Source organism: Talpa occidentalis, unplaced genomic scaffold (assembly GCF_014898055.3).
Source record: "Talpa occidentalis isolate TD23 unplaced genomic scaffold, MPIMG_talOcc4v2.1 talOcc4.5, whole genome shotgun sequence".
Lineage (NCBI taxonomy): Eukaryota > Metazoa > Chordata > Mammalia > Eulipotyphla > Talpidae > Talpa > Talpa occidentalis.
This window is the reverse complement of record NW_023604861.1, coordinates 98,277,369-98,286,727: the sequence shown is the minus strand read 5'-3', so window position 1 is coordinate 98,286,727 and position 9,359 is coordinate 98,277,369. Positions and strand designations below refer to the sequence as shown.

General features: G+C 49.2%; 1 long non-coding RNA gene across 1 annotated transcript; it reads right to left on the bottom strand.

The window, feature by feature from the left end:
• Positions 1–2,812: 2,812 nt before the first annotated feature.
• LOC129146922 (uncharacterized) lies at positions 2,813–5,023 on the bottom strand. The gene is made up of 3 exons (XR_008554301.1): positions 4,992–5,023; positions 3,551–3,660; positions 2,813–2,900 (listed from the first exon to the last, which is right to left on the bottom strand). It is a non-coding gene; the product is annotated as an uncharacterized LOC129146922 (long non-coding RNA).
• Between the last annotated feature and the right edge of the window lie 4,336 nt (positions 5,024–9,359).

Sequence of the window (9,359 nt, the reverse complement as noted above, 5' to 3'; positions counted from 1 at the left end):
TGGGTATAGTCAGAAGCGCGGGAGGGTGAGAGGATTCACCAGAGCCAGAGCGGGGAGCAGAGCAGGCAGAAGGACCCAAGCACACTGCTGAGGGGAGCAGCGGGCGGCAGGAGTGGTCTGCGCGCCATGTGGGACCCTCCTCCGGTGGGCGGGGAGCAGCCGGGGATCGAACCCGCGCCGCAGAGGCTGCGGGCAGCTTCGCAACCCAGCGCTCAACCACTGCGCCACCGGGGAGGCCCGCCTGTTCTATTTTTTTTCTAGACCAGTTTTATTATTTTTCTGATTCTATTTCTAAACTAGAACCAATTCCAGTAGCTGCCTATTTATTTTAAATTTTTACTGATTTTTTTTTTCTTCTACAAATTCTAAGCCTGAAATGTGCCCCCAGTTCAGGGCATGCCCCTAGCTCATAATTCCATATTGCAGGCTTCATTCACCCACAGGGCACTGGGGATCCCTGCTGTCTAGTGAGCCCCTACCCTTTCTCCTCCACACAGCTCACTTTATTTCCCACGGCCTATGGGGAGAAGTAAATTCCTGGACACACTTTCTAAAGAAAAATCAATGCCCACGAGTGGTCCATTCCGATCACTTATGGAAAAGAATGAGGTATTTGAAATAAGAAAACCCCATTGCTGTCTTGCGAGCCTCCTGGGGCTGCTGGCCTTGGCTACTTGAGATCCAGGATGCCATTGTGTCAGGGGCCCTTGGTTCCCACCAGGTCCCAGGGCAGGACCTGATGGCTTGGATGAGACTACATGGGCACTGTGGGCTCTGGATTGTCAGGGACCCTGGCCCCAGGCCCTCACTCTCCCAGAGCATCTTGTACCCTATCAGCTGGACTTTTTGATCCTGGGAGAACTTGAAGAGACAAGTGGGACAAGCCTCAAGCACAGAGGCCATAGAAACCCAGTGACAGGAAATGAGAGCAGCCTCAGGCAAATCTAGCCAAAGCTAACAATTATATTTTTTAATCTGTGACTGACAGATAAGTTTTGTTGTTTCGTTAGTTCAGGTGTTTTTTTTTTTTTTTTTTTGCTAGCTATTTCAAACCTTTATTGCTAAGTCCTTCAGGTTTGGGCCTGTGACACTGGGGAGAAGGCACAGCTGGAATATCTCAGTGAAGCTGATAGCCTCCAAGTCTTCTTTGATAAAGCCTAAGAGGTTGCAAAGGATTAGGAAGGTAGCCTTGGCCAAGGGCAATGTTCCTTTTCTGTGATATCCTCATCTCACCTATCATGTTCATCTTCCTGAGCATGTACTACCCCTTCAGGGGATCCCTGAGCCCACCTCCATCTATCTCATTTCCTGCCAATGCACATCCTCAGTGCTTGAATGAGAACCTAGCCCATAGTAGGTACTCAATAAATGTTTGTCCAGTACTAGGATAGACCTGATCTTGTGCTTAGTCACTCAAGGAGGAAGTGGAATGACTCATCTGAGTGTGAAGAGAGTGACAGGAAGTAGAGATGGGTCTGTCTTCATGTCACAGCAGGACTTCTCTAGGCTACTTTGGGCCACTAGCTGATGATTTAGGTGGTTCATATTTATAAGATGCCCAGGGCCATACTGTGGTTCCCAGCAGGACATGAGAAAGCAACTTCAGCCAATTATAGCTCATTGCTATGTCCTTGGCTTTCCTGGCAGCCTAGTGGGTGTGCCTGTGAGGGTCAGTGTGGGGTGGATCTGGGCTTCTGTAAAAAAATAACATGACCTACGGCTGATTTCTATGATGTAGAAACTAGAAGGTAACAATTGCCCTGCCAGCAGAAGACAGAAGATGTCACCTCCAATTTGTGGCAGAAGATAGGGTGGAGGAGGGAGGAGAGAAATGGAGGACCAAGAAGGGATTGGGACAGAGGGCCTCATCCAGGGAAAGATTCATGGGACAGAAATTGCCAATAAATGGTAATAGGTGTGATTTGCTTTGAAGTCTATAAAATGACTCCTATTTTACTGCATGGAGACTCAAAGGTAAAGGAGCTTCCCCAGGACACACAGCTGGTGAGTGGTGGAGCACATCCCTTATGTGAGTGACGCTTGCTGCCAGAGCTGCAAGCATCCGATTGTGAACACACTTAAGATGGGCAACTGCCAATCAAATTCCATGCCTCGGGCAGACCACAGGCAGCCACCTGAATCCAGTCTTAGTGGTCATCTCTAGTGTGACACTGGACACTTGTTCCCTGAGTCATCTTTGCCTGGCTGATAGAGCTCTGGACCGTTCCTCCCCTGACTGAGAACACAGGGTTGGAGGTCAGCACCCCTGTTTATGGATGGGGGAGCTGGATGAAGGCCCAAGTATGGAGGGTTACCCTAGGCCAGCACTTTATTTGTTTGTCTGCAACACCCAGGGCATGTTAAAATTTCCATCATGGCATGACAGTGAGGGCACCTGCTGGGCGGATGACTTAATGGCAGTTTCGACTGTTTCGGCTCTGGAAGAACAGATAGAGCCAGCATGGCCGAGGACCTACTAAGTGGCCAACACTGCCAAAGGCACTTTGCCCACATGACCTCATTGAATCACGCAGAGCCTTTTGAGTAAGTATCACCCCACCATGAAGGCTTGGGGGCAGGGGCACTGTCCAGCTAGGCATGAAACTGGCCTCTTGTCTCTAGAAGACAGACTGTCCACTGCCTCTGTGCCTGTCACACAGAATTCACACTGAGTGGTGCCTGCTTACCAGAGATCTGTCCTTTGATGGTCTCATGGGAACTGTGCCCTGCCTTCTCTAATGACAAAGACAGTCCCTTTTGATCTTTATTGCTTATTCCCACCCTCTCCTAGGTTTGTGTTTCCTGGTACCAGGGGGACTTGACATTCTCCCATCACCTGAGAGAGTCATTGCCAAGCTCTGCGGTTCTGAGGATGTATCAGGGACTGACATTGCTGAGTGCTGTGGGGACAGAGAGTGGAGGGTCTTTGAGTAAGGAAGACACAGTCCCTGCTCCCTAGGGGAATTTGATCCAAATGGGACATCACATTCAGAGCCCAAGGACACCTGAGCTGGGCCTGTAATGGGTGCTTTCCCTGTCTCTGTAGGCTAAACCCTGAGGGATGTCACTTGAGATGTTCTATAGCAAGTTTAGGGTGGGAACAAGTTCCCCTTTCTGAACACTTTTGGGGTGCCCTGATGATATAATAGTAAACTGAATATTGATCCCTGCCCTCCAACCCCATCAAGCTCCAGTTCAGTAAATGCTAGGCAATGGGGGATAGCAGGGCACAAATGGTCCTTGTCTTTGTGAAGTCTATTGTAGGGTTCATGCAGACCAGAAGCAAGTGCCAGTGCAGCATGGCTTGGCCTGCTAATCAAGGATGCTAGTGGGAGCAGGTGACCACTGAGTGAGTGAGCAGTGGCTAAGTAGGGAGAGAGGCTGGCCTGTGGAGCGGCAGCACTACGGGGCCTGGCCTAGCACTGCTCTGCAAGCCGAGAGGGCTGCAAGCATAACTGGGGACTTCTGTAATGAGGGTCAGAGGCACTCAGGTGGGGGGCAGGGAGGAGAACGTGAATACCACACGTGTCCAGAGCAGAAGGAAATAGACCTTGGGAGTGAGTTCTGGCCTCAGCCTGGGGGTGTGGGCAGCAGTCTCCAATCTCTGAGAGGAGTAGGGTGGCTCCTGGGGCAGAGCTGGAAAGGCCAAGCAGGCTGTGCCTAGAGGAAAAGAGGTAAGATTCAAAGGGTGTAAGGATTACATCAAGCTTCGTCATTTTTCCTGTTCATTCCGGAGATTAATTGGGCTCAGTCCCTCTGCCCTAGAGAGAAGGGCCAAACCCTGCACCTCTACCCTAAAACTCACAACTTGCCTAGCGAGTTGCCCTGGGAATTTGGCCCCAAAGAGCAGATGTGCAGAGCCGGGTGGGGCCAGCGGGCCTTCGGAATGTGGTCTTAGCAGGCTCACTCCTGTGGAAGCACCTTCCTTCCAGGTTTCACTGACAACACCCATCAGATTGACTTGGCCACACAGCTGCTTCTTCCACTGGAAGCAGTTGTTGAGTAGCTATCAGAATTTAGCATCCTGGAGCAACCTTAACCTTCAGGCCTTTTACTCTGAAATGTACTTCTACCTGGGTCTTCCTCCAAAGGCTCTGTGAGGCCTGTGCCCACCCACCCAGTCAGGATGGATGGTCAGGAACCCACCTTCTAGAAAATCCACTAGCCCTACAGACATGGAGAAAGTAAGGAAAACCTTTAACCTCCCTTTTACATGCAAGTGGGTCCTCTGCTGCTGGCTATTCTCAGCATTTCTAATTTCTCTTGAAAAAAATACACTCACACTTAGAAAAAAGAGAAAATAATACTCATGGCCCCTGATTCTTCTCAATTAGGCAACTGTTTTCATCTCTGTGTACTATCTTTTAGGGCTCCTCTTTTAAAGCAAACTTGTTACTTTCCCAAGCTTCTGTTTCCATATATTGACTTGTCCATTCTTTCACCCTCAAACGCGCCCTCCAAGTGCCATGCCCAAGCTGAGCATAGGTAACCAGCCTGGAAAGGGAGGCATGTGTGGCAACCTCGGTGAAGCGTTGCACCTGCCAGTATTCCAGGGTGGGGGGCTAGCAAGGCCCTTGCCAAGGCCCACGTAGGTTTTCCTTCTGGGGAAAGGAGGGCTTCCCAGCAAGTTCTGGTGTGTTCAGTCCTAGGAATGCTTGGCCAGTGCCAAGCGACTGAAACAGAGTCCAAACAATAGTCCCTGAATAGGCCCAGGGACCCTGGAGATCCAGAACAGCATGAAATAAAATATACAATAAAACCGTAATGAAGCAGAATAGAAAACTTGATGAGAAGAACAATGAAACATTTTTATGGAGGGTGGAAATTACTTGCTAGTTCATCTCTAGGTGCCTGTGCTTAGCACTGTGCTGGGTACATGAGAGGGGCAGTGAGTGTTTGTTGAAGGACAGGGAGATGGGGTGGGAGAAGGGAGGTAAGGATGGGAGGGGAGATTAAGCATATCATCTTCTGGAAAGTCAGGGAACACTCACCCTCCACTGGGGCCCTGTTTCGTTGGTTTCCCAGCCTTGCCTATGAAGTGGGGCCTGAAGGAAGAGGAGGGAAGGAAATGTTCTATGGTCTATGACTCAGAGCAGCCAAGGCCTTGGAAGGTGGGTAGTAGACCCTGCTGCTTCACCTGGATGGCAGGCTCCAAGCAGGCGCACCCCAGAGGTGTGCAGGAAACAGCCCAGAGGCCGGAACATCACCACAGCCTGTGGGGGCAAGGGCTGGACCCTCATCTGACCAGCCCATCTGGTTTGGGGAGCAGTCCTGCCCAGTGCACCATGGGAAATGATTCAATCCTCATCACCTCTCAAATCCTTCACCTCCTCTAAACCCCTTAAACGTCAGAGAGACCAGAATCCTGGCATTACCAGGCTCTCTGAGACGACATCTCTCCCTGCCTCCCTTCCCCTCTAATCTGATCTTCCCTACTGCCTCGGGGCAAGGAGGCCTCTTCTCAAGAAGTGATTGTGACCACATCCACTCAGCATAGGACCAGTCACCCAGATCTGCGAGGTCTGTGTCCACAGAACCATGGGAGGCCGTGCCAGTGCTGGGAACGGGCCAGTGGATGTTCAGGGGAGGGTGGCAAGAACAGCATCTTTTAGAGGTGAAAAGAGAAAGTTATGGGCCTCCCCGGTGGCGCAGCGGTTGAGCGCTGGGTTGCGAAGCTGCCCGCGCCCGAAGAGCCGGTTCGATCCCTGGCTGCTCCCCGGCCACCGGAGGAGGGTCCCACATGGCGCGCAGACCTCTCCTGCCGCCCGCTGCTCCCCTCAGCAGTGTACTTCGGTCCTTCTGCCTGCTCTGCTCCCCGCTCTGGCTCTGGTGAATTCTCTCACCCTCCCGTGCTTCTGACTGTACCCAGTGCATGTATAAAACAAACAAACAAACAAATAAATAAAGCATAAAAAAAAAAAGAGAAAGTTATATATCAATATATAAAGCACAACCCATTTTTTTCTTCTAAGAAAATGCAAATTTGTAATTGCACAGAAAATAAGAACCTGGAAGGACAGAAAGCACACGAATAGTGAATACACAAGGGTTCCTTTGAGGCGGGGTGGTAGGTGAGGGTATGTGGGATTAAGGGTAGGAGACAAATGTTTTTCCTTTAAATAGTGGACACAGAACAAAAAACGTGTAAGTAGAAAATATGTCAAAAGAGAGCACATCTGGGCACCAGTCTGCTCACCTGTGGAGTCTCTTCCTCCCACCATGCTGCAGAAACAGCCAGCTGTGGGCAAAAGACCATGGATCTCATAGCTCCCCACTTTGCAAGTATTTTTCTTCTCCCTACCTCCAAATGACCCCAACCTCCAAGATGCAGTCCAGAGGTGTGGCTGGGCAGAGCATGTTGCGAGCCTCTTAGCCTGAGGCCTGGGCTGATGAACACCTGGCTCTTTGTTTGTTGGGGCTGCCTCAGTTTACCTGGTTGTCCCAGCCCCTTGCTTGGGGGTCTCTCCCATAGGATGAAATGGACCATATAGGTTTCTGGAAGTTCTTCCGCTCCTGTTTTTCACTTCTGCACATCAACTCATACTAGGTCTTTGTACGAGGTCCCAGCTGCGTCACTTTATCACAGTGGTTGCCCTCTCTCTCTCGTCTTGTTGAGTGTACAACAGACTTCAGAGAGCACTCAGATGATAGTGAACTGGGGACATGGGTCAAAAATCTATTGTTTACTCATTGTACAAATTCAGACAAATCACTTGACCTCCATGTCTATAGGAGGACAGAGTAATCACACTCTCACAGGGCTGTTTGTGAGTGAAATGAGATAATGCATGTCAAGCACCTTTCGTGAAGTAAATGTCAAGGCATGGAGGCTGCTATCAAGAGGTACTCAAAAAATGCCCCCGGGGCCTCCCTGGTGGCACAGGTGGTTGAGCGCCGCACTGTGAAGCTATTCACAGCCTCTGCAGTGCGGGTTTGATTCTGACAGGCCAGCCGGCTGGGGAGGATCCCACATGGCAAAGCAGACCTCTCCTGTCTCGCCCGCTGCTCCCCTCAGCAGTGTATTTCATCAATCTGCCTGTTCTGTTCCCCACTCTGTCTCTGGTGAGTCCTCTCATCCTCCCGCACATCTGGCCTGTACCCCAGTTCTTGTATAAAAAAATAAATAAATCTTAAAAAAAAATGCCCCTAGGATTCAGTACCGTGTGTGTGTGTGCAGTGTGTACACACACATGTGCATGTGCTCTTTCATGTGCCTTCACTCTCAGAAGTAAAGTTTTCTCGCCTACTAGGACACAGATTCCATTAGAGAACATTCCAGCTCTCACACAAGCGTCCCGCCTCATTTCCTGGCGGTCACCTCCTGGGCCTGAGGCTATTTCTGTCCCTTCCTTTTTGGGCGAGTGGAAGTTTCTGTTCTGGTGGCTATAGGAGCCACCAACCATGAATGCCTGTGACTCAGAAAGTGGGAGGCCAGGCCAGGCAGCCCTATAGGTGGAGGTGGCAGGTGAGAGCTAAACCAGCAATGACATGAGCAAATGACACTGCTGATGTCCTGAGTCCTTAAAGGGGTCCTCATGGCTTTGCCTCTAGGGAAGGAAATCAAACTCAAAAAACTCCCAGAATTTTCATGAGCAAGTAAGATCTCTCAGCCCCAGTGGAAACCCAGCCTTGGACTTGCTGCCTTCTCTGTGATTCACTGCCACTGTTGCCTCTGTGATTCAATCATGACACTAAGCGACACCCAGGATGGCACCCTGGCTTTAGTCACCCCAGCAGCCCGCAGGAATGGTTCACCCCTGAATGGCCTCTTGGGACTATAGATGGGGACCCACCCCTCTCAGAAGGGGATAGAAGCAGAATTGCCACTGGCAGTCCCTTGGGCTCTGCCTTAGGTCAAGCCTGGTTCATCGTCCTGAGTAGCTGGTTTCCAACCCAAAGACCTCTGCTTGCCTCTGTGAGATCCCCTTACCTCTGCTCCAGCACCACCAGCACAGAGGGCTCTACTTTAAAGCAATCTTTTTTATTTTGGTAAAATACACTTGACATCAAATTCCATTTTAAAATGTATAGTTGTATAGCTGGTGGTATTAAGTACATATATATTGTGCAAGCATCTCCACCAGCTTTTTACCTTGTAAAACCGAAACTATATCCATTAAACAATAACTCCCCACCCCTGAAAACCACCATTATGCTTTCTGTCTCTGTGATTCTGACTCCTCTAAGTCAGAAATCACAAGATTTTTGTGAGTGACATTTCACTTAGCTTATATAATATCCTCAAGATTCCTTCCTGTTGTAGTATGCAGCAGAATTTCCTTCTTTTTAACGGCTGAATTTTATATCTGTAGGTACATTTTACTTAACCCCTCTCACAGAACACTCTACATGTCTGCTAGATCTACTTGGTTTATTGTGTCATTTAAGTTTTCTATTTCCTGACTTCTCTTCTCTTTAGTTCTCCCTTTAAGGTTTTTGCTTCATATACTTTGATATATGCCATTAAATACATAAATGTTTATAATTGTTTTCTTGCTGTATTGAAACTTATTGTTACATGATGTCCCTTGTCTCATGTAACTTTTTTATAATTTAAAGTTTACTTTGTTACTATTAGAGCAACCCCAGTCCTTTTTAGTTATTGTTTGCATGGACTGTCTTTTTCTATCCTTTCAACTTGTTCTTTGTATCCCAAGTGAGTCTCCTGCAGTCTGCATGTATTTGGATCATGTTACCATGTATTCTGTAAGTCTGGATCAGAGAGCTGAATCCATTTACACTTACCCACATCCATCCTCACCTTGCCTGCTTCCTTGCTCAAGACCTAGAAGTTGCTCAGGTCCTAGGCTCCTGTAAGATCCCCAGCATCTTCCTAGGTTCAGTGCTTCCAAACCTTTCCTGTGTCAGTGTTTGGCGTACTGGTGTTTCATAAGATTCACATATTCTTGGGCCTCCCTTTTGGTGTAGCGGGTTGAGCACAGCGCTGTGAAGCTGTCCACAGCCTCTGCAGCATGGGTCCGATTCCTGGCCGGCCAGGGAGCTACCCACATGGCGCAGCAGACTTCTCCTGGCCCACCCGCTGCTCCCCTCAGCAGTGTATTTCAGTCAGTCTGGCTGTTCTGTTCCCCACTCTGTCTCTGGTGAATCCTCTCACCTTCCCGCACATCTGGCCTGTACCCCAGCTATTGTATAAATAAACAAAATAAAAAGATTTAAATATTCTTTTGATGATGGACATTACACACTGAACTTGGATAGATGAAAAGCAGAATTTTTTGTTATTTATAGCTCTAACTGGGAGAGAGCCTCCAGGCAGAGTCACACAGGTGTTGCACCCATGGGCAGAATAACAGCAAGCTGGAGTTGTCAGGCAAGTGTGGCGAGTGGGGTAAAGTTAA